Raw genomic sequence first — 6,509 nt, forward strand, 5'->3', positions numbered from 1 at the left:
TCGCTCCAGGCGCGCATGCATAAATCTGAGGACATCTGGCTATCCACTGACACAATGTGATCATTCTCGCTCATTTTTCAGAATAAAAGCCTGAAACTATGTCTAAAGACTGTTCACACCTTGTGGAAGCCATAGGGAAAGGAATCTGGTTGATATCCCTTTAAATGGAGGAGTGCAATGGAAAGGAGTAGTTTCAAAAAAACAGCACTTCCTGGATGGATTTTCCTCAGGTTTTCACCTGCAATGTCAGTTCTGTCACAATGTGTCCATACGGTAGAGGCTGATGATCTCGCATTAGTTGACTTTTAACTTCTTGATTTGTATCATTTTAAGTCCGATTTGTATGACTAACCACGTGACAATGACTTTGAGAAACGAAAACGTTATTAAATGAAATGAAGGTGTTCCACGAAAATGCGTATATTAAAATCAGAACGGACAAGCAGAACTGTAGAAATTGTAGGATAAATTGTAGCCTAAGCTTAATCAAACTCAAAACTCACTGCGCCGCCTATGAAGTCTTTATAAAATAATTGCCTCCACGTTTCCATGGTCGGATTTTCCCTATAGGCTACTTTGAATAAAGGTAAAACATGCACAATAAATAAAACATTCAGGTTTCAAACAATTAAGTATGTTTTCAAAATGCATACTGCCCCCAGCTCTCATTGTAAAGTGGTGGGTGATGCTCTGTTAGCTTGTTGCCTGCACTGAAATGGTAAATAGGAGGCAATAACAATACTAGGTATTTTTAATCATGCACCAAAACGTTTTTTTATCATGTGATTGCATTTAAAATTGTTGCGCAATGAATGAGGTTATAAAAGCGCACGTTTTACTCCAGCAACAACCAGTTTAGGAGCTGCAGGAGAAATCGTGCTCAAAACAGGCTCTGTATGCTGTGCGCTGATAGTTGTGTTGGATAAAAATTCACACGGCGCAATTTAATTCCACTACATTATGCAAATTAACCTATAGACCAATAAGCATGATGGTCAAATGTATTTCAATGCACTGGTATTTCCAGCAATAAATATAAAAAGCATTATTTTCCAATAGGATTTTTTGGGGAAGTTAACAGTAAGTTTTATCAGCTTTTCTAATCCTGGTGTGTGTGATGGTGGGAGTGCTGTGTAAATGTGTGCAGATGCTGAGAAGTTTGAGTCGTGTTAAGCAATGTGTGCGTTGTGTGGCGTATGTGTGTGCGCATGCAGGTGGCAAGGGCACAAGGTTGGAGGTATTATTTGTCTCTCTAGGCTTAATCAGTTGGGCTACTAAAAATACAACATACCTGTGATATATACAGTCAAAATGTTACTAATTGGTAAATAGTAACTCTGCTTTTTTGTTCACGAAAATCCCCGTAATATCTACTCTGTTACCACCCCTGGTGTGTGTATTTTACTTTTATTTGAATAATCTCCGTGTTCTACATCAGCCCTGAAAATATAACAACATGACCACTGTATCTTGAGATAATGGACAAAGTGTTGAATTTTGAACACCTCCCTCTGCAACAAGATTCTGGTCTTCCTGGCAGGCCGCCCCCAGGCGGTGAGGGTAGGCAATAACACTTCCGCCACCCTGAACATCAACACAGGGGCCCCTCAGGGTGTGTGCTTAGTCCCCCCCTGTACTCCCTGTTCCACGACAGTGTGGCCACGAACAACTCCAACACCATTATCAAGTTTGCGGATGACACGACGATGGTAGGACTGATCACCGACAACAATGAGACAGCCTATAAGAAGGAGGTCAGAGACCTGGCAGTGTGGTGCCAGGACAACAACCTTTCCCTCAATGTCAGCAAGACAAAGGAGCTGATCGTGGACTACAGGAAACGGAGAAACGAGCACGCCCCCATCCACTTCGATGGGGCTGTACTGGAGCGGGTCAAGACCTTCAAGTTCCTCTGTGACCACATCACTAAGGAATTAACATGGTCTACACACAGCCACACAATTGTGATGAGTGCACGACAGCACCTCTTCCCCCTCAGGAGGCTAAAAAAAGATTTAGCATGGGCCCTCAGATCCTCAAATAGTTCTACAGCTGCACCATTGAGTGCATTTTGACTAGCTGCGTCATTGCTTGGTACAGCAACTGTAAGACACCCAATTACAAGGTGCTACAGAGGGTGGTGAATACAGCCCAGCTCATCACTGGGGCTGAGCTCCTTGCCATCCAGAACCTTTATACAAGGCAGTGTCTGGGGAAGGCCTCAAAGACTCCAGCCACCCAAGCCATAGATTGTTCTCTTTGCTACCGAACAGCATGCGGTACCAGTGCACCAAATCTGGAACCAACAGGAACCCTAAACAGCTTCTACCCCCAAGCCACAAGCCACAAGCCTGCTAAATAGCTAATAAAATGGCTACCTGGACTACCCGCATTGACCCTTTTTAACTAACTCTTTTGCACTGACTATGCACACCCTGGACTCTACCCACACCCACTCTGCTGCTACTGCTTCACATATGCTGCTGCTGCTGCTACAACTCAGTCTTCTCTATCCTGTTAGCTAGTCACTTTACCCCTACCTATATGTACATATATATCTCAGTTACCTCGTACCCCTGCACATCGACTCGGTACTGGTACTCCCTGTATATAGGACATGTTGTTATTTTTACTCATTATCCACTGTGTATTTATTCCTTGTGTCACTATTTATATTTTTATTTTATCGTTAACTCTGCATTATTGGAAAAGACCCGAAAGAAAGTATTTCCCTGTTGGTCTACACCTGTGGTTAGGAAGCATGTAAGAAATACAATTTTATTTGGAATTTAAGATTCCAGACAGATGATTTGGTTTCTTATTGACATGGGAAACATTGACATGTCCGCTAACTTTTCTGCCTTTTCTGATCACTTGAAAATAAGATATCTCATAGCAAGTCCTAGCTCTTGATCGTGACTCAATTCCATTACATTACACTTAAGTCATTGGAGGAAAGCCTCTTTGTATGGGGGAGTTTTATAAAGTGCCCCACCTGATTTTGTAGGCACAAGGACCTTATCTTTCATATCAGCGAGAAATAAACCGAAACGTTAAATTGATACACAAATTTATAGGGTAAGGTTAGCGTCCCCACACTGCCATCTCACATCGCGTGTTAATTAGTGTTTGCTAATTAATTAGCTAATTATTAGCTAATTAGCTGTTTGAAATGTGTAACGGAAGGCCGCCAGAAACGTGTGGTCACTGAAAAATACTGTTGGCTGCAACTGGGATAAAGCTGGTTAAAACAGTGTACAAAGTATGTATTTTGCATTTGTGAAATTATTTTGATGTGATACGAAAGGCATCGCAAGTGAGAATCTATTCACTTTTTGATGGAGTATTTGGCTGTCAGAGTGTCTCTGAAAGGGTCTAAGACCACCTTATCTTGACCTAAATAAGTAATATCCTCGTAAAAGTGTTCTGTGTTCCTGAAAAGCTGCTCTATAACACGGGATACAATACGAGAACAAAAGTTTTAACTTCCAAACTTCCCACGCTACCAACGCAATGTCCCCTCAGAATCCTTAGTTGCGGTCGAAGCTAACAGATAACAAACAGGACGTTCACACACTACCGACATCTTTACTTTGGTGAGAAGTCGCTTTTCACTATTTGGCGAGTAACAACAGTATATTGAAGCCATCACTAAACAAAATTCTGGAAAGGTCATGTTGAAGAACTTAGAAAAACTATAACGCCATGTAATTTACCAGAGCAATTATGCATCATGCACATAACGTTACTAGTATGAAACTACCGTACCCAGAGTGCCTTTTTAGATAGCTTTTTGTTGTTCACCGTGTAGACTGTTTGCAGGAAAGTTGTTGACGTATTGCAATATCCATTTGAGACATATCTAGTAACAACGACTAGCTAGCAAGCTGTCTTTCACAGCAAAGTAGTTAGCGTAGCAGCTTACTGTTAGCTTGCACCGAGAGCCTTGGTGTACTCAATGTGAAGACTATGATTCGTAGCTAGCTAGATAAATAACCAGTTAAATAAATACTTACATGAAACGTCGACAATGTATTAATTTAATAGATAAATGTAGCCTAATGTTGGATTTACAATACAATGAACGCCATCTTTTGTTTAAACTACGAGAAAAACATCGTATACACTGATTGGTCAAGAGAGACAGTTTTGATGAAACAACAGGCCCATTGGTTACTTTCGTTCAAACCGCCAATTTTCGCCACTAGATGTCACGCCTTTCACACTTATGTTGCGCTCCTTTGCCACAGTTTAGTTGAGAACTTGGAACGCGAACAAATCTTCAGAGGATAGGTTTGGTGTAGAATAACAATACAGCTGATATTGATACACAATTACTAATTTAATGGTTGAACATATGACACTGAAAATGCCACAATAGGTCTACTGCCCCCCTCCCCCCTCGGGGTGTTTTGAATATAGCGCCAATAGACCATGACTAGTTAAATTAATGTTGGAAAACCTAAGAACAACAAGTGTTATCTGACATATTACATAATGTAACTATACCACATTAGATTACCAAAGAGAATAAATGACTTCAGAAAGAAATTCTTATGTAATAGATGACTTGAGAAAGAAATTCTAATGTAATAGGGTCATTCATTTTTTGGGGTTCTCAGTAAGGTCCTTGTCTGTAGCAATGGGGACTTGTCACTGTGAGTCTCCAGTTTCACTTGTCTTTGTCAGCAGCAATGTCCTCTGTGTGCCTGTCTCAGGCGCCATATTAGAGTTCTGCCAATGGCCCATCCTTAAGTGCCCTTAGTGACCATACAAACCATTGGAGTTGAAAGGTAGTGACGTGCATGCCATTAAATGCAGGACGCTGAAACTCCATTTGACTGACAATCTTGAGGGTTACTGGCTACTTTTAGCTTATATTAGCTTGTGCCATACTATACTATTTTATTCTCAACATGATACCATGTCATCATGATTATCACTAATAGGGTAATAACATCAGTCCTATCATGACTATGTTTTGAAAGTGGACCTCCCACACAAGTGAGGTGTCCTGTGAGGTCAGGTTTCCCTGGTTGTTGTTGTGCCTGGCTTAAAGGGGAATAGCCAGACAGGTTGGACGAGGTGCTCTCTCCCCGAACACCCCACGCCTCCAACCCAGCCTGTCTTTGTGTGGATGTTCTTTTCCCCAGAGCCCCCCTCTACAATGGCCCCCATTTTGCCTTACACAGGAGACTCTGTCTCGGCCGGAGAAGGGCCTGTGTCCAATTGGGACACAGTGATATCAGTAATAGAAAGATGCTACTCCAGCTGGCATGGATGGAGAGAAGGGAGGGGTGGATGGAGGGCTAAAGAGATGAGAATCAAATCCCTGCTCTCTCCCAGTGAAAGGGCTATTAGAGCAGTTGATGACAGATGCCAGTTCCCTCCCAGACAGACCAAAGAGCTGCTGGTCTTTTCTCATGACTTCACCACACAGGGCACTATACTAGGCTAAGATAAAGCTAACTAAAGTTATTCAAGAAACCATTGATACTGAATTTCATTGTGATAAAGTTGGCCAATGCTTCTCATGTTAGAATATATTGATAATATTTTTCTACCTTGGTGCAAGGCCCCTGGATTCAGGGCTATGTTTACCACGTAGTAATGTTGGCTTTATAAAGGTTAGGCCTAATTGTGATGCAATTGTACATATGATAATAATCCATCTTGCCTTCTGGCATCAAACACTGTTCACAAGGTGGTGGATTTGCAGTGGAAGAATGTTCTATTAATGTATTTAAAAGCGAAGGTAGGCTGATTGAATAGCTAGAGACCTCCGAGCTAAAAGTCTCTATCACTCAGTGATATCATCTTGGTAACTAAGAGCGAGTACTTTGAGCAATGAAAGCGGCCGGAGAGCCGTACAGCTTGACATGGTAGTGCTTTATATAGCCCCTTCAACACGACTGCCCATCGTTTTACTGTCACCAAGAGCCCCTGCCAGAGCCCCAGCCATTGGGAGTGTGATGTGGGGCTAATTAACCTATATGGCAGGCACACAGAGCATGGCTGACTGTACAGTAATGTACTACACACTCTGGCTCCCATAGTCAGTCAGTCTCCTCTCTTGAAAGGAATGTGTGTGTTGTTGGGTTGTTCCTTGTTTCATAGTATGTGAATGAAAGCCCCCAGCTGGCTGGGGCGTGTGTGGATATGCTAATTTGGACCACAGAAGGGGCTGACATTCCCTTGGGTGTCATCCTCACTCTCAATTTTTTTCACAATTTCAGCAAAATAGTAGGAATTTTTGAGTGCATTAATGGTCAAAACCTGATTACATATTTTCTGGGTGCCTCAAAAACAGGGGGGAAACATATAAAGGGGAGGGCCAGGCAGGTACACATTGGGGAGTAGGTCTCAGTGTATGGTTCTCCAGCTGCGGGCTAATTTTTCTTGGCCGGGGTAGTCACATGGCAGGCAGCAGCCTCCGTATGTTAATTACAGTTTTCCTCAATTGTTTACAAGCATTTTTTTGGAACAATTGTCAATTTTCAAAACAGAGT

The 6,509-nt window shown here is 42.1% G+C and overlaps 1 protein-coding gene across 6 annotated transcripts in view; it reads right to left on the minus strand.

Moving 5' to 3' along the window:
• The window catches only part of med24 (mediator complex subunit 24), a 40,777-nt gene extending 36,606 nt beyond the window's left edge, over positions 1-4,171 (minus strand). For 3 of the 6 annotated variants that reach the window (XR_005036467.1, XR_005036465.1, XR_005036463.1), the window contains exon 1: positions 4,017-4,167. The gene's annotated coding sequence lies outside the window, so the exon portion shown is untranslated. The other 3 variants (XR_005036470.1, XR_005036466.1, XR_005036464.1) reach the window with 3 other exon arrangements.
• Between the last annotated feature and the right edge of the window lie 2,338 nt (positions 4,172-6,509).

Source organism: Oncorhynchus mykiss, chromosome 16 (genome assembly GCF_013265735.2).
Source record: "Oncorhynchus mykiss isolate Arlee chromosome 16, USDA_OmykA_1.1, whole genome shotgun sequence".
NCBI lineage: Eukaryota > Metazoa > Chordata > Actinopteri > Salmoniformes > Salmonidae > Oncorhynchus > Oncorhynchus mykiss.